Here is a 19,026-nt window from a genome sequence, read left to right on the forward strand (position 1 = left end):
GATTGTAGTAAGTCATCATTGGCAGATGAAGAAGGATAGGTAATTTGAGAGGTCTGCTGTTGGGTATTCTGTGGTCCTTGGGATTGCCTCAGGTGAGGTGCTCTGTAAGGCTGATTCTGACTCTGCTGCCTATTGTTGTTATTATTCCACCTCTGATATCCCTGATTATCTCTGCCTTCTCTGTTGTTGTTGTCTCTCCAATTCTGGTTAGAATTGTCCTGCCATCCATGGTTGTAATTGCCACCTTGATTGTACCCTTGGTTGGGGCGGTCATAGAAGTTATGAGTGGCTGCCACGGTGTTGTCTTCCTGTTGGAGCTATGGATATTCATCAGTATAATGATTGTAATCAGCATAGATTTTGCAAACTCTCTGTGGGACTAACTGTTAGTTTTGCTGTGCTGGAGAAGGTTGAGCTTGCTGAACGTGTTGTTGATTCAATTGCATTTGCTTCAGCAAGTTGGTCATTTCACAGATACTCTGAGTTAGAGCAGTAGTCTCTCTGCTAGAGGATACTTCTGCAATGGCTTTTGAACGGCCTTGTTTCTGCCTGTGATTCCTGGTAGATTCAGCTAAGTCACTAATCAATTGTCACGCCTCATCAGTGGTCTTGTACTTTTTCATAGACCCATTGCTAGCACTTTCCAATGTGGTCTTATCTTGGGGCCTCATGCCCTGTGTGACATAACCGAGTAACACTATCTTGTCAATCATATGGTGGGGGCATGCTTCCAGAAGATTATTGAAGCGCTTCCAGTATTCATAAAGCGTCTCGGATTCATCCTGAACAATCATGGAAATATCTTTCCTCAGTTTATCAGTAACTTCAGCTAGAAAGAATTTTTCCAAAAATTCTCTTCTGAGTGTATCCCAGTTGGATACAGTTATTGCTGGTTGAGTGTAGTACCACTCTCTTGCCTTTCCCTCAAGAGAAAACGGGAAAGCTTTTAGCAAAATTGAAGTTTCATCTGCACCATCACGCCTGACAGTAGAACAGGTTGCCTGAAAATCTCTCAGGTGCTTGATAGGCTCTTGAGCAGGTAAGCCATGAAACTTGGGCATCAAATTGACCAGTGCGGTCTTTATTTCAAAATCTGTAGCCACCGCTGGATGATGCGCTTGGAACGGTTGCATTGAAAAATTAGGGGCTCCAGCCTCCTGGATAGTAACTCTTCTGGCGGCCGCCATGTTACCTGTACGTAAATCAACCGAATCAGTAGAACGGGAGCTGGTTTCTTCCTTAAATGGCGTTTCAAATCCGCCCTCAGAGAGGGCTAACCGATGCCGAGCATGCCTTATTTGTGAAATAGTTCTTTCAATCTCAGGATCGAATAATGGAAAGCTTGGATCAGGAAGTGAACGCGTCATCTAACGAAAGAAACAAGCAGCTCATAGTAGCAAAATAAAATAAAATGCAAATAAATAAATTCCAATTAATAACTTTAGCACTCTATTGCAACTCCCCGGCAACGGTGCCAAAAATTGATGCTGGTGGAAATTGGTGAGTTAAGAATGATTATAAATTATGCGTTGCCAGTATAGTTCTCAACCAACCAGAAATCCGCTTATCAATTTAAAAAGGGGTGTCACAGAAATTAAAATTAAAATACTGGGAGTATGAATCCCAGGTCATCTCCCAACGAGTTGCAGGAAAGTGTGCTATTTTATAATTAGAAGGTTTTCAAAAAGGTTTGAGTTGAATGACAGAAAATTAAATTAGAGAATGTATACAAATATAAATAAAAGCCTTGACTGGGAGTTGATTAGATGGAAGCCCTATTCTTGTTGCAGTACTCTCAAGATTAATTGACAATTGAGATTTATTGTGTTTAGTTGTCCCTTACTAAGTAAGGGAAAGTCAAACAAGTTGGAATGCTGTTCTATCCACAGGTTCCAATCCACTCTTGGGAAGATTGGTGTTAGTGACTAGAGAGCAATCCAACAATAAACCTAATCACAATCATTCTCTTGAGCATTCCAACTCAAGGATTCCTTACATCGACTCTCCATCAAGTTAGGGGACTACTCGCTCATTGTAAATGTAAAATTCATAACGTAAGAAAGGGAATTAAAGAAAGACATGATAAATAATGCTCAAAAGATTAATTTAAAATAAAAGTGATTCTTGTATTAATAAATGCTAAAATAATCCAATAGTAAAATTAAGTAAATTAAGGAACATGGAAGAGTAAAAGACAAGTGAAGAGAACGAACTAGAATGTCGAAGTCTTGATGAGGTAATAACTCTTCTCAATATCCCAATGCAAAGATAACGAAAAATAACTAATCCTAAAAACTATGAATGTGTAGAGAGAAAACCTAGAGGAGGAGTAGAACTAGATCTAAAAATTAAAAACTATGTGGAATGAATATTTTCTCTGGTTTCTGCATGTTCTCTGGCTCTAGTCTGCTTTTCTGGGCCAAAAACTGGGTCAAAATGGGGCCCAAAATCGCCCCCAGCGATTCTGCAGATTATGCAGATCGCGCATGTCATGCGATCGCGTCGCTCATGCGGACGCGTCATTTGGCGTTCTGCTTTGTCACGCGGTCGCGTCATCCATGCGGCTGCGTCGCTCGTGCTATTCCATGCCGCGCGGTCACGTCGTCCATGCGGCCGCGTTACTGCGATTTGCTCTTCTCCACGCGGTCACGTCATCCTTGCGGCCGCGTCGCTTCTCGCTGGTCATCTCCTCAATTTCTTGTGTTCCTTCCATTTTTGCAAGCTTCCTTCCCAATCTCCAACTCATTCATGCCCTATAAAGCCTGAAATACTTAACACACAGATCACGGCATCGAATGGAATAAAGGGGAAATAAATTACATAATTAAAAGTCTCTAGGAAGCAAGTTTTCAATCATGCAATAACTTTAGGAAGGAAATATAAATGCATGCTTATTTAATGAATAAGTGGGCAAAGATCATGATAAAACCACACAATTAAACACAATATAAACCATAAAATAGTGGTTTATCAAGCCTCAGCACTGGTTCGAGAGGACGACAAAGGGCAACAACCTGTATACTTCATTAGTAAAGCGCTGTAGGGATCCGAGCTGAACTACCAAAAAATAGAAAAGTTCGCCTATACTCTCATACTGACATCTCGATGACTTCGTCCGTACTTCCAGGCTCACACCATTAAGGTTCGGACCGACCAGCCCATAAAATGGATACTGCAGAAAACAGATCTAGCAGGCAGAATTTTACAATGGGCTGTCGAGTTATCCGAGTTCGACCTCCAATATGAAGCTCGGACAGCCATCAAATCACAATACTTGGCCGACTTCATTGCAGAATTCACAGATACCCTAGAAACCCCCATAGAATGGAATCTCTACGTGGACGGGTCTTCAAATAAGACTGAAAGCGGCGCAGGTGTGATAATAGAAAGCAACCAAGGAACCCAAGTTGAGCTTTCCCTCAAATTTGGGTTCCCGGCCTCAAACAACCAGGCGGAATATGAAGCGTTACTAGCTGGTTTGAAGCTGGCTAAGGAGGTTGGAGCTCAAAAACTCAACATCTTCAGCGATTCACAAGTAGTCACCTCATAAATAACAGGGAGCTACCAAGCCAAAGATCCCACCATGAAAAAGTATTTGGATAAAACCAAGGAACAGCTCGGACAACTCGGGGAATATAAGATCTGCCACATACCCCGCGAACAAAATGCCCGAGCTGATGCACTCTCGAAACTAGCCAGCACCAAACCAGGAGGCAATAATAGAAGCCTCATCTAGGAAATGCTGCAGAACCCGTCAATCTCGGAAGAGGAAAAAGTCCTAGCCATAACAAGTCGGGATCAAGGATGGATGACCCCCATAATTAATTACCTCAAAACAGAAACACTCCCCACAAATGAGGAGGCAAAGAGGTTAAAAAGGGAGGCTCAGTACTACACTATCATAAACAACACCCTATATAAAAGAGGGATTTCAATACCACTATTAAAATGTGTGCCGACCTCCAACACAAGGGAAGTTTTAGAGGAAGTACACAGTGGCATTTTTGGTAATCATCTCGGAGCACAAGCTCTCACCAAAAAAGTAGTCCGGGCAGGATTTTATTGGCCAACTCTACAAAATGAAGCTACAGAGTTTGTAAGGACATGCCCACCATGCCAGAAACATGCCAACTTTCACATTGCCCCACCAGAAGAGCTCATCAGCGTAACCTCGCCTTGGCCATTTGCAAAATGGGGACTCGATCTTCTCGGACCCTTTTTCCAGGGATCGGGACAAGTTAAATTCCTCATAGTCGGGGTAGACTACTTCACAAAGTGGATCGAGGCAGAGCCCCTAGCCAACGCCACTGCTCAAAGGAGCCAGAAATTCCTATATAGGAATATTGTCACAAGGTTTGGGGTTCCATACTCCATCACTACAGACAATGGCACCCAATTCACAGACGTGGGCTTCAGAAAGTTAGTAGCCGATTTAAACATAAAACACCAGTTCACCTCCGTTGAACATCCCCAAGCCAATGGACAAGCCGAAGCGGCCAACAAAGTCATATTGGGCATATCGAACAACGCCATATTCCACCACAAACGAATTACCATTTCGACTAGCATAGGGAGTGGAGGCAATGATCCCAGTAGAGGTCGAGGAAAGGTCACCTAGAGTGGTTCATTACAATGAGGAAGCCAACTCCCAACTTCAAAGGGAAGAGCTCGACCTACTTCCTGAAACCCAAGAAAAAGCTCGGATCAGGGAAGAAGCACTAAAACGTCAAATGGCTTCCAGATATAATCAAAAGGTAGTGCCGAGAGGTTTCGCTGAGAATGATCTCATCCTAATCCGAAATGATATTGGAACAACTCGACCCGGAGAAGGAAAGCTGGCAGCAAACTGGAAAGGACCCTACCGAGTCATAGAAGTACTTGGGAAGGGCTACTACAGACTGTCCGAACTCGAGGGACGAGAGCTTCCCAGATCATGGCACGCCTGCAACCTAAGAAGGTACTATAGCTAGAAAAAGTAAAAGATCTCATCATAGGATGCACTCTTTTTCCTGAAAAGGTTTTTTAATGAGGCACCAAGTTGAGATTAAGAAATTATCCGACTTAAAGGGATAAAAAACTCCCACATGTATATATTTGCATTTTCTTTTAAATAAAGCATATTTTAGATATTCTACAAATTCTCAAGACGCATTAATCTGAAGCATTCATCGTCCGATTATAAAGCAACAGATCGGCAGAAAAGTGAAAAACAGATTCACTGCACGATCACCATAAAGACCAATAGAGATGAAAACGCGATTCATCTAAAGGTCGACCAAACAAAGATAGAAACCACCTTCTACAAATCGGCAAAGATGAACATAGAATAATGCAAGAATTATCGAAAGTGATCCGGAAAAAAAACCTGACGAGGTCTTATGGATTGCTAAATAATAACTTAAAGACTGACCGATGTTAAAAAGTCGGACCAAGTCAACCCAAGTTATCAGCAAATCCCTGAAAAGAGGTCTGGCCAACCCTATAAAAAAGGAATTGCTATAACTTAGAAGATATCGACATGACGAAGTTGGTCTCCTACAAAAACAAGTTATAAAAGTAATCCCTGAAAGAGACCTGACAAAGGTCCAAGAAAGAGGATTACAAAAATAACTTAGAAGAGATCGACATGACGAAGTCGGTCTCCTACAACGGACAAGTTATAAAAGTAATCCCTAAAAGAGACCTGACAAAGGTCCAAGAAAGAGGATTACAAAAATAACTTAGAAGAGATCGACATAAAGAAGTTGGTCTCCTACAACGGACAAGTTATAAAAGTAATCCCTGAAAGAGACCTGACAAAGGTCCAAGAAAGAGGATTACAAAAATAACTTAGAAGAGATCGACATAAAGAAGTCGGTCTCCTACAAACGAACAAGTTATAAAAGTAATCTCTGAAAGAGACCTGACAAAGGTCCAAGAAAGAGGATTACAAAAATAACTTAGAAAAGATCGACATAAAGAAGTCGGTCTCCTACAAACGAACAAGTTATAAAAGTAATCTCTGAAAGAGACCTGACAAAGATCCAAGAAAGAGGATTACAAAATAACTTATAAGAAATCGACATAAAGAAGTCGGTCTCCTGCAACAAACAAGTTATAAAAGTAGTCCCTAAAAGAGACCTAACAAAGGTCCATAAAAGAGGACTACAAAAATAACTGGAAAGAGGACCAACGTAAAGAAATCGGTTATGGATGGCCAGAAATAAATACAAGAGCCAGAAAACTGAAATACAAGTTGGATCCACACATCCACAACCTCAAAGGATCCAAGCTACAAGCAATAGGTACAAAGCAATCCAAAGAGGTCGAGCAGCAAGGCTTCAGCATTCTCAAAACCCAGAAAGGTGCCAAGACAAGTGCAAACAAGCATGATATGAAATACAATATTATAAACAAGCTTCAGGATCAGGCCCAAAGCTTGAAAGCTACTTGTTGTTTTTTCAAAACGAAAAGTTGCTAAACAAGCAACCAGAAGGAGTATCAACAGTCAGCAAAATATTCAAATTACAAAATAAAGAGTTTAAAAGCCCACAAGTCGGGCCATCTACACAAACATCCAAGAAAGATCAGCTAAGATCGGGAGCCTTCTCGGCAGCATCAGTACGGGGAGAAGGAGGGCGAATCTGAATAGGCACCGCATCCACGGTACCATCATTCCGGTTCAAGATCTGACAGTCCGGATCAGAAACAGAATGACCGACCTCACCTGGAGGAACAACAGAAGTTGACACTTTGACAGAAGGCACAGGGGGAGTCTCGATATCGTCATCATCCTGGTCATCAGGGACAATCTTACCATCCCTCACAACATTATCCAGGCTAAAAAGAGTAAGGTCGGCCTCAGGAGCAATAATTCGAACCTGCTCCTTCAGGTTCTCGTAAGCAGCATTCACATTGCCAACAAGATGACCCTGAAGCTCAGAATAATCGGCTCGGGCGTTCTCCAACTCCCCCTTCAAACGCATTCCCTCCCGATAGAACGTAACGTAGCTGTCTTTATGCCTCAATGCCGTGTCCTCGGCTAACCGCACAGAAGCCGCCAGAGCAAGGGAACTCGCCTTCTCATTCTCCAGATCCTTCTCCAGTTTGGCCACCTTCACCTCAAGCTCCTCTTTCAAGCCCTTCATCCGATCAAATTCCTGTTTTGAGCCGTTCGGTACAAGGCAGCTCCCATATGTGCCATTTTTACACTACTCCAAGTTATAAAGTCCAAATGACGAAGGAGTGATACATCATCCATAGGGAGGACACCGTATGGACCGATCTGCTGATCTACAAACTCGACCACGTCAAAATCAGGGGCATCAAGGTTGAAAGGCTCAATTGTTTTTTGTTTCTTGTTGGGAAGAGCACCAGAAGTAGCAGCGGAAGATTGTGGAGGCTCGGCCAGGAGAACCCTAGGAGTGGGAATTACCCTCCTCGGGCCAAGAGAACTCGGCACGGGCGGCTTCACCGGAACTTGAGAAGATCCCTCTCCCGCCACCTTGGCCGAGATATTTTGAGTAGCTGCAGCCTTCTTTGCTTTCTTGTAGGCCTTCATAGAATCGTTGTTTTTCGACATCTCTGAAAATACAGAATCGACCACAGCAATGGGTTACAATCACAAAAAGAAGAAGCAAAACTAAAAAGCAAGTATAAAAACAAGTCAGACAGTACCCAAAGCAGTTCGAATCAAAGATGGATCACTCAAAAATCTTTTCGTATCAAGATGGGGTGGTTCCCCCCATAAATCTTCAAGAACAATTACAAAAGCCTGCTCAACCTCGTCAAGCATCTCCTCTCAACAGCACAGACTCGGAAGAAATAATTCTTAAAATCTTTAAAAGACTCATCATACATGGCAAAAACTTTATGCCCCTGGGCCGACCTGAAAGAAACCCAGGAAGCTTTCTTTTTGGAAGACCCTCCGGGCTTGGCAGAAACAAAAAGATAGAGGAAAAGAGTCTGAGAAGCTGTTATGCCTAACTCTTGGCAAAGCAGCTGAAAAATCTTGATAAAACCCCAGGAATTCGGATGAAGCTGGGATGGGGCAATATTACACGACCACAACAAGTCGGTCTCGAAAACAGTAAAAGGAAAGGTAATGTCCAACTGGCTGAAGAAATATTCATAGGCGTAGAAAAAGGGACGCTCCCCCTCGACAGAAGTAGGAAAGCAAACCCTCTCGTCAGAGTCGAGCGCCACAAGCTCATAATCTCTCTCCCGGGCACCACCACCACAAATCCTATGACGTTTCCTCAGCTCTACACAAAACTTAGCATCCACAACAGAGACACACATTAAGACAAGGGAGTCCAGCCAATCGGACATCCCCTCGAGAACTTTAGAAGACATCTCTACAATGTTATGGCGAGAAGACATAAGGCCAACTAATCCTACAATAAGAAAAGAAGATTGGATTACTAAAAAACATCTCGGACGAGGGGCAAAACAACTCGACTAATATGATACAGAAGAACAAACAAAAAAGGGAAACCCCAAGACTCAAACCAAAGCCCTGGGGCATCCTTTGGAACCAGTAACAAAGCAAGGATTCAGGAAAAATCTACAGCTTACGTCCCGGCATCTCTCAAATACAAAAAGTCAACAAAGCCACTATCTTTTTACAGTCTATCAGCAAAAAGCATCGACAACATCAAACACGCCAAGCGAAAATCGTCAAAGGCACAACCTTTTATCAGAATCAAACAAAATCATCATCAAAGGCACAAAAAGAAACGGTGATAACATGCAAAAGCCTTAAGAACATCAAGCAACAGGAAAGACAAAAAGGTTCATGCAAAAGGGCGAAGAAACTCCCAGAACACACATTACAACAGCAATCAGGCACAACAAAAGCAGAAAGATTCAAACTTTCTCCAAACAAAATCAAAACTTTCTCAAAACCAGATAGGAAAATGACGTGAGAAAGGAAGAAAAACCAACCTGAACAAAGAAAGAAGCTTCAAAGGAGATTGAAGATGGAAAGATGGAATCACCCAGAGAATCGCCAAATGATGCTGAGGCAAAATGCAGGAGAAAACAGAAAGTGAGAGAGTGAAGGGAGAAGTTATGAAGAAAGACGAAGAAGAGAAACCATTTTTTGATCGTGAATTTCAAAAATAAAAGCCAAAGAAACGGGCAAACAAAACCAATTAATGAAGGTATTTAAAGCTTCGCATATTCCCAAAGCCAAAGCACTGATATAAAAACGCGCGCTCTTAGAGGAAAGCGTTCCACATTCAAAAAGGTTCTACAAAGAAAGGAATCGACAAAATGCTCGAGTTCAACTTCACTAGAGAAAGATCGAAGTCAAGGACTCGACCTCAAAGCAGAAGACCGAGCTCGAGCAGGGGCACTGTTCACACCCTGGTTCGAGCTATCCGATCCGGGATGATCAGCAATAAAGCGACCGACCTCTTCAGGTCAGGCTATCCGACCTCTTCTCAAAAGAAGTCGGTCAAATCGACAGAAAAGCCCAGTAAAGGGCCCAAATAGAGGAACACGACCCAAATCCAAAGGCAGTCCAAGCCTATAGAGATAAGGGCGGTTCCCTTGAAGATAAGCTGACCACAACTCAAAGATAAAGATAAGATAAGATAACTAACTTATCTTATCTAGAAAGGTCACTCTACAACCACTATAAATACACTGGAGCACCCAGGTATAACTCATACTCTGATTCTACAATAAACATGCTTAATACTCGTGCTAACTTAAGCATCGGAGTCTCTTGCAGGTACCCCCCACCCTCCGGTGACCAAGGATCAAAAGTGCAGCCAGTTCAACAAGTCGGACACAACAGCTCCGGCCGCCACCAGCCAGCCGGACATGTCATCTCCGACCAGTACGGAAGATCTCATCCGAGATCGACCTACAGTTTCAGGTAACCCTCGGAACAGATCTATACTTGCAACGAAATTATTTTAGTGAAAATTTCTAGACCGACATTTATCCTTCATCAAGTTTTTGGCACCGTTGCCGGGGAATTGCAATGTGTGCTTGTTATTGGTTATTGTTCATATGTGAATATTGTGAATAGTTTGCTTTTTATTTGTTTGCTAGTTTTGGTTTAGGAGTTTATTTTCTTTGTCTCTTGTTAGCTTTTATTTTTGTTTTCCCTTTTCTACTATGAATTCTCACCCTTTTGGCTATGAGTTCGGTTCTAACTATGTTATAGGAGATGGGAATTACAATAAGAGCATACATCAAGGATGGAACAATCAAAGGTGAGAGGAGCCTCAAGCATATAATCAATCTTCATGGCAACAACCTCTACCAATGTATTATGAGCATGAACCACCCCTTGATGCATACCAAGACAATAGTTATGGTGGATCTCCTTGTGATTATCAACAACCACTACCATATACCTATGAACTTCCTCCTCAATATAGCCCTCAACCACCATACTCACAAGCACCATACCACCAAACACCTTCATATGATCCTCATCCATACCCATCATACCAATAACCTTATGAGCCATACTTAGAGCCACCATAATTCTAACACTAATACTCTCAAGAACCACCACCTCTATACCATTACCAAGATGAACCACCTCCCATATATGAGAATTTTCAACCACACAATGAATTCTCCCTTCCACTACAATGCTCCATAGAATAATATCCATATCTATCAATCCAAGACCAATATGATCCTACCTATATTAGCCAAGTAGAACAAGAGCCAAGGGATCGTCTCATGAAAGTGATGGATCGGCTTAGAGCAATATTGGTTCAAAAGAAGCAAGAGAAAGCCCAAAAGTGGCATGAAACTATCATGGATAACCTTGCCAAAATTAAAGCCAACTTGGACTCATGAGACTCATGCAACAAACAAAGCATTTCCACGGATGAATGTGGAGCATCAACCGAAGAGCGGAGCATGAAGAAGATCTTAGAATCTCAACTTGAGAACAAGAAGATGTAGTGTGTTTTGCAACAAGTAGAAGGGATGGAGATTGTTAAAGAAGAAGAAGTGGTTGAAGACCTATGCGAAGTTGAACAAGAGGTGGATTCCAATCTTGACAACACTTCCACACTGGTGCACGAAATCATGATCGTTCATTCCTTGGTAACGGCGCTAAAAACTTTATGCGCACGTTCATAATTTTAGTTCTTTGTCACAACTTCGCACAACTAACCAGCAAGTGCACTGGGTCGCCAAAGTAATAAACCTTACGTGAGTAAGGGTCGATCCCACGGAGATTGTCGGCGTGAAGTAAGCTATGGTCACCTTGTAAATCTCAGTCAGGCGGATTTAAATGGTTATGGTGAATTGATAATTAAAATATAATTAAAATATAAAATAGAACAGAGATACTTATACAATTCATTGGTGAGAGTTTCAGATAAGCGTATAGAGATGCTTTTGTTCCTTCTGAACCTCTGCTTTCCTGCTGTCTTCATTCAATCATTCCTACTCCTTTCCATGGCAAGCTGTATGTTGGGCATCACCGTTGTCAATGGCTACTTCCCGTCCTCTCAGTGAAAATGGTCCAAATGCACTGTCACCGCACGGCTAATCATCTGTCGGTTCTCACTCATGTTGGAATAGGATCCATTGATCATTTTGCGTCTGTCACTACGCCCAGCACTCGTGACTTTGAAGCTCGTCATAGTCATCCCTTCCCAGATCCTACTCAGAATACCACAGACAAGGTTTAGACTTTCCGGATCTCAAGAATGGCCGCCAATAATTCTAGCTTATACCACGAAGACTCTAATCTGAACCAGGAGTCCAAGAGATAAATGCTCCATCTAAGGTAGAACGGAAGTGGTTGTCAGGCACGCGTTAATAGGTTGAGAATAGTGATGAGTGTCACGGATCATCACATTCATCATGTTGAAGTACAAGCAAATATCTTAGAATAGGAATAAGCTTGAATTGAATAGGAAAACGATAGTACTTTACATTAATTCATGAGGAACAGCAGAGCTCCACACCTTAATCTATGGGGTGCAGAAACTCCACCGTTGAAAATACATAAGTGAAAATAGTGTTCATTGGCTTCGGCCCCAGAAAGGGAACCAGAATAACCAAGACCTCTAATACAATAGTAAAAAGTCCTATTTATACTAAAGTAATTACTAGGGTTTACAAAGATAAGTAAATGATGCAGAAATCCACTTCTGGGCCCATTTGGTGTGTGCTTGGGCTGAGCATTGAGCTTTCATGTGTAGAGACTCTTTTTGGAGTTAAACGCCAGGTTGTAGCCTGTTTCTGGCGTTTAACTCTGATTTGCAGCCTGTTTCTGGCGTTTAACTCCAGAATAGCGCAGGAAGTTGGCGTTTGAACGCCAGTTTACATCATCAAAACTCGGACAAAGTATGGACTATTATATATTACTGGAAAGTCCTGGATGTCTACTTTCCAACTCAATTAAGAGCGTGCCATTTGGACTCTCGTAGCTCCAGAAAATCTACTTTGAGTGCAGGGAGGTCAGAATCCAACAGCATTTACAGTCCTTCTTCAGCCTCTGAATCTGATTTTTGCTCAAATCCCTCAATTTCAGCTAGAAAATACCTGAAATCACAGAAAAACACAAAAACTCATAGTAAAGTCCAGAAATATGATTTTTATTTAAAAACTAATAAAAATATATTAAAAACTAACTAAATCATACTAAAAACTATGTAAAAACAATGCCAAAAAGCATATAAATTATCCGCTCATCACAACACCAAACTTAAATTGTTGCTTGTCCCCAAGCAACTGAAAATCAAATAGGATAAAAAGAAGAGAATATACTATAAATTCCAAAATATCAATGAAACTTAGCTCCAACTAGATGAGCCGGAGTAGTAGTTTTTTGCCTCTTGAATATTTTTGGCGTCTCACTTTATCCATTGAAGTTTAGAATGATTGGCATCTATAGGAAGTTAGAATTCAGATAGTGTTATTGATTCTCTTAGTTCAGTATGTTGATTCTTAAACACAGCTACTTTATGAGTCTTGGTCGTGGCCCTAAGCACTTTGTTTTCCAGTATTACCACCGGATACATAAATGCCACATACACAACTGGGTGAACCTTTTCAGATTGTGACTCAGCTTTGCTAAAGTCCCCAATTAGAGGTGTCCAGGGTTCTTAAGCACACTCTTTTTTTGCTTTGGACCTCGACTTTAACCGCTCAGTCTCAAGCTTTTGGCTTGACACCTTCACGCCACAAGCACATGGTTAGGGACAGCTTGGTTTAGTCGCTTAGGCCAGGATTTTATTCCTTTAGGCCCTCCTATCCATTGATGCTCAAAGCCTTGGATCCTTTTTATTACCCTTGCCTTTTGGTTTAAAGGGTTACTGGCTTTTTGCTCTTGCTTTTTGGTTTAAGAGCTTTTGGCTTTTTCTGCTTGCTTTTTCTTTTTCTTTCTTCTTTTTTTTTCGCCATTTTTTTTCGCAAGCTTTTGTATTCACTGCTTTTTCTTGCTTCAAGAATCATTTTTATGATTTTTCAGATTATCAAATAACATTTCTCCTTTTTCATCATTCTTCAAGAGCCAACAATTTTAACATTCATCAACAAAAAATTCAAAAGACATATGCACTGTTCAAGAATTCATTCATAAAACAAAAAGTATTGTCACCACATCAAAATAATTAAACTAATTTCACGGATGAATTCGAAATCATGTACTTCTTGTTCTTTTGTTTTTAGAACAGTTTTCATTTAAGAGAGGTGATGGACTCATAGGACATTCATAGCTTTAAGACATAGACACTTAAACACTAATGATCATGTAATAAAGACACAAACATAAACATAAACATAAAGCATAGTAAACGAAAAATAGAAAAATAAGAACAAGGAGATTAAGGAACAGGTCCACCTTAGTGAGGGTGGCGTCTTCTTCCTCTTGAAGAACCAATGGTGTTCTTGAGCTCCTCTATGTCTCTTCCTTGTCTTTGTTGCTCCTCCCTCATAGCTCTTTGATATTCTCTAATCTCATGGAGGATGATGAAGTGCTCTTGGTGCTCCATCCTTAGTTGTCCCATGTTGGAACTTAATTCTCCTAGGGAGGTGTTGATTTGCTCCCAATAGTTTTGTGGAGGAAAGCGCATCCCCTGAGGCATCTCAGGGATTTCATGGTGAGGAATTTCCTCATGCTCTTGTTGAGGTCCATGATCTCTTGTTTGCTCCATCCTTTTCTTAGTGATGGGCTTGTCCTCATCAATGAGGATATCTCCCTCTATGTCAATTCCAGCCAAATTGTAGAGGTGGCAAATGAGGTGAGGAAAGGCTAACCTTGCCAAAGTGGAGGACTTGTTAGTCACCTTGTAGAGTTCTTGAGGTATAATCTCATGAACTTCCACTTCCTCCCCAATCATGATACTATGGATCATGATGGCCCGGTCTACAGTAACTTCAGACCGATTGCTAGTAGGAATAATTGAGCATTGGATAAACTCCAACCATCCTCTAGCTACAGGCTTAAGGTCCGGTCTTCTCAATTGAACCGGCTTGCCTCTTGAATCAACTTTTCATTGAGCTCCTTCCACACATATGTCCATGAGGACTTGGTCCAACCTTTGATCAAAGTTGACCCTTCTAGTGTAGGGGCGTGCGTTTTCTTGCATCATTGGCAAGTTGAACACCAACCTTACATTTTCCGGACTGAAATCTAAGTATTTTCCCCGAACCATGGTAAGCCAATTCTTTAGATTCGGGTTCACACTTTGATCATGGTTCCTAGTGATCCATGTGTTTGCATAGAATTCTTGAACCATTAAGATCCTGACTTGTTGAATATGATTAGCGAGAACTTCCCATCCTCTTCTTCTAATCTCTTGTCGGATCTTCGGATATTCGCTCTTTTTGAGCTTAAAAGGGACCTCAGGGATCACCTTTTTCTTGGCCATAACTTCATAGAAGTGGTCTTGATGGACCTTAGAGATGAATCTCTCCATCTTCTATGACTCATAAGTGGAAGCAATTGCCTTCCCTTTCCTCTTTCTTGAGGTTTCTCTGGCCTTAGATGCCATTAATGGTTATGAAAAAACAAAAAGCAATGCTTTTACCACACCAAACTTAAAAGGTTTGCTCGTCCCCGAGCAAAAGAAGAAAGAAAGTAGTAGAAAAAGAAGAAAATGGAGGTGATGGAGGGAGAAAGTGTATTCGGCCAAGGGGGAGAAGTGATGGTTGTAATGTGTGAAAATGGAGTAGTGTTGAGGGGTTTATATAGGGGTGGGGTGGAGGGTAGGTTTCGGCCATTAGGGTTGGGTTTGGGAGGGAAAAGAATTTGAATTTTGGAGGTAGGTGGGGTTTATGGGGAAGAGTGGATGGATGTGAGTGGTTAAGGGCATTTGGGGGAGAGGTATGGAGGTGATTGGTGAAGGATATTTGGGGAAGAGTGTTATGAAAAGGTGTGAAGAGAAGAGAAGAAGAGGTGGGGTAGGTGGGGATACTGTGGGGTCTACAGATCCAGAGGGGTCAAGGATGTATCATCCCTGCTCCTATTAGGTGTGTAAACGCCCTTGCAGTGTAATCCTAGCGTTTAACGCCAGACTGCTGCCTGTTTTTGGCGTTAAACGGCCAAATGTAGCCTGTTTCTGGCGTTTAACGCCAGGTTGATGCTTGTTTCTAGCATTAAACGCCAGCTTGGTGCTTGGTTCTAGCGTTAAACGCCAGACAGATGCTTGTTTCTGGCGTTTAAATGCCAGAATGCTCTTCCTCCAGGGTGTGCTTTTTTTTTTATGCTGTTTTTCATTCTGTTTTCAATTTTTCAGTAGTTTTTATGACTCCACATGATCATCAACCTAAAAAAATAAAATAACAATAGAAAATAAATAAATATAATTAAATAACATTGGGTTGCCTCCCAGCAAGCGCTTCTTTAAAGTCACTAGCTTGACAGTAAGCTCTCATGGAGCTTCACAGATGTTCAGAGCATTGTCGAGACCTCCCAACACCAAACTTAGAGTTTGAATATGGGGGTTCAACACCAAACTTAGAGTTTGGTTATGGCCTCCCAACACCAAACTTAGAGTTTGACTGTGGGGGCTTTGGTTGACTCTGCAGTGAAAGAAGCTTTTCATGCTTTCTCTCCATGGTTACCGAAGGAGATCCTTGAGTTTTAAACACCAGGTTGTCCTCATTCAGTTGAAGGACCAACTCTCCTCTGTCTACATCAATCACAGCTTTTGCTGTGGCTAGGAAGGGTCTTCCAAGGATGATGGATTCATCCTCATCCTTCCCAGTGTCTAGGATTATGAAATCAACAGGGATGTAAAGGTCTTCAACCTTTACTAACATGTCCTCTATGAGTCCATAAGCCTGTTTCATGGATTTGTCTGCCATCTCTAATGAGAATTTGGCAGCCTGTACCTCAAAGATTCTTAGTTTCTCCATTATTGAGAGTGGCATTAAGTTTATGCCTGACCCCAGGTCACACAGAGCCTTCTCAAAGGTCATGGTGCCTATGTTACAGGGAATTAGGAATTTACCAGGATCCTGTTTCTTTTGAGGTAGAGTTTGCTGAACCAAGGCATTTAGTTCCTTGATGAGCAATGGAGGTTCATCCTCCCAAGTCTCATTAACAAATAATTTGGCATTTAGCTTCATGATTGCTCCTAAATATTGAGCAACTTGCTCTTCAGCAATGTCTTCATCTTCTTCAGAAGATGAATAGTCATCAGAGCTCATGAAAGGTAAAAGGAGGTTCAATGGAATCTCTATGGTCTCTAGATGAGCCTCAGATTCCTTTGGTTCCTCAAAGGGAAACTCCTTATTAGTTAGTGAACGTCCCAGGAGGTCTTCCTCACTAGGATTCACGTCCTCCTCCTCCTCGTTGGGTTCGGCCACACCAAGTAAGGTAATGGCCTTGCACTCTCTTTTTGGATTCTCTTCTGTATTGCTTGGGAGAGTACTAGGAAGGGTTTCAGTGACTCTTTTACTCATCTGGCCCACTTGTGCCTCCAAATTTCTAATAGAGGACCTTATTTCATTCATGAAACTTAAACTGGCCTTAGATAGATCAGAGACTATATTTGCTAAGCTAGATGGATTCTGCTCAGAATTCTCTGTCTGTTGCTGAGTAGATGATGGAAAAGGCTTGCTATTGCTAAACCTGTTTCTTCCACCATTATTAAAGCCTTGTTGAGGCTTTTGTTGATCCTTCCATGAGAAATTTGGATGATTTCTCCATGAGGGATTATAGGTATTTTCATAGGATTCACCCATGTAATTCACCTCTGCTATTGCAGGGTTCTCAGGATCATAAGCTTCTTCTTCAGAAGATGCCTCTTTAGTATTGTTTGATGCAGCTTGCAATCCATTCAGACTCTAAGAAATCATATTGACTTGCTGAGTTGATATTTTGTTCTGAGCCAATATGGCATTCAGAGCATCAATTTCTAGAACTCTCTTCCTCTGAGGCGTCCCATTACTCACAGGATTCCTTTCAGAAGTGTACATGAACTGGTTATTTGCAACCATGTCAATGAGTTCCTGAGCTTCTGCAGGCATTTTCTTTAGGTGAATTGATCCACCTGCAGAATGGTCCAATGACATCTTAGCTAATTCAGACAGACCATCATAGAATATATCCAGGATGGTCCATTCTAAAAGCATGTCAGAGGGACACTTTTTGGTCAGTTGCTTGTATCTCTCCCAAGCTTCATAGAGGGATTCACCTTCTTTCTGTCTGAAGGTTTGAACATCCACTCTAAGCTTACTCAGCTTTTGAGGAGGAAAGAACTTGGCTAAGAAAGCCGTGACCAGCTTATCCCAAGAGTTCAGGCTATCTTTAGGTTGAGAGTCCAACCATATTCTAGCTCTGTCTCTTACAGCAAATGGGAAAAGCATAAGCATGTAGACCTCGGGATCAACCCCATTGGTCTTAACAGTATCACAGATCTGCAAGAATTTAGTTAAGAACTGAAAAGGATCTTCTGATGAAAGTCCATGAAACTTGCAATTCTGTTGCATCAGAGAAACTAATTGAGGTTTTAGCTCAAAATTATTTGCTTCAATGGCAGGGATTGAGATGATTTTTCCATGTAAGTTGGAATTTGGTGCAGTAAAGTCACCAAGCATCTTCCTTGCACCTCCACCATTATTATTGTTTTCGGCCATGTCTCCTTCTTTTTCGAAAAATTCTGTTAGATTTTCTCCAGAGAGTTGTGCTTTAGCTTCCCTTAGCTTCCTCTTCAGAGTCCTTTCAGGTTCAGGATCAGCTTCAACAAGAATGTTCTTATCCTTGTTCCTGCTCATGTGAAAAAGAAGAGAACAGAAAAGAAGAGGAATCCTCTATGTCACAGTATAGAGATTCCTTTATGTGAGTAGAAAAAGAAAAGAATAGAAGAAGAAAAATTCGAACACAGAGAAGAAGAGTGGGTTCGAATTTTTGAGTAGAAGAGAAGTGTTAGTAGATAAATAAATAATTAGAAGGAGATGAGAGAGGGAAGAATTCGAAAATTAAATAAAATAAAATTAAAATATTTTTGTTTTTAATTTAAAATTAAAGTTAGAATTCAAAAATTAAAAAAAAGAAAAATTAAATTAAATTGAATTAAAATTTAAAACAATTAGTTAATTAAAAAGGAATTTTGAAAAAGAGGAAGGTGATTTTCGAAAATTAGAGAGAAAATTAGTTAGGTTGTTTTGAAAAAGATATGATTGAAATAGTAAACTTTTAAAATCAAACAAAAAGTTAAGTGGTTAATTGAAAAAGATTTGAAAATCAAATTTTGAAAAGATAAGAAGTTAGAAAAAAGATTTTTGAAATTAAGTTTTGAAAAATATATGATTGAAAATTTAATTTGAAAAAGATTTTTTTTTTAAAAAAAAGAAATTAAAAAGATTTGATTTTTGAAAATTAAAGTTGATTACTTGACTAACAAGAAACTAAAAGATAGGATTTTAAAATTTAAAGATTGAACCTTTCTTAATAGGCAAGTAACAAACTTTAAAATTTTTGAATTTAAATGCTGGTAATCAATTAAAAAATATGAAACAAAAATAAGAAAAAGATTTTGATAATCAATTTGAAGTTTTCGAAAATATGAAAGAAAAAGTGAAAAAGATTTGATTTTTAAAGAAAGG

The 19,026-nt window shown here is 40.7% G+C and overlaps 1 non-coding gene across 1 annotated transcript; it reads left to right on the forward strand.

Moving 5' to 3' along the window:
* The first annotated feature begins 17,547 nt into the window (after positions 1-17,547).
* Positions 17,548-17,655, forward strand: LOC148578106 (small nucleolar RNA R71). The gene has a single exon (XR_015903795.1). It is a non-coding gene; the product is annotated as a small nucleolar RNA R71 (small nucleolar RNA).
* The last annotated feature ends 1,371 nt before the right edge of the window (positions 17,656-19,026 follow it).

This window comes from Arachis ipaensis, chromosome B1 (assembly GCF_059453495.1).
Source record: "Arachis ipaensis isolate K30076 ecotype BB chromosome B1, ASM5945349v1, whole genome shotgun sequence".
In the NCBI taxonomy this organism is placed as follows: domain Eukaryota; kingdom Viridiplantae; phylum Streptophyta; class Magnoliopsida; order Fabales; family Fabaceae; genus Arachis; species Arachis ipaensis.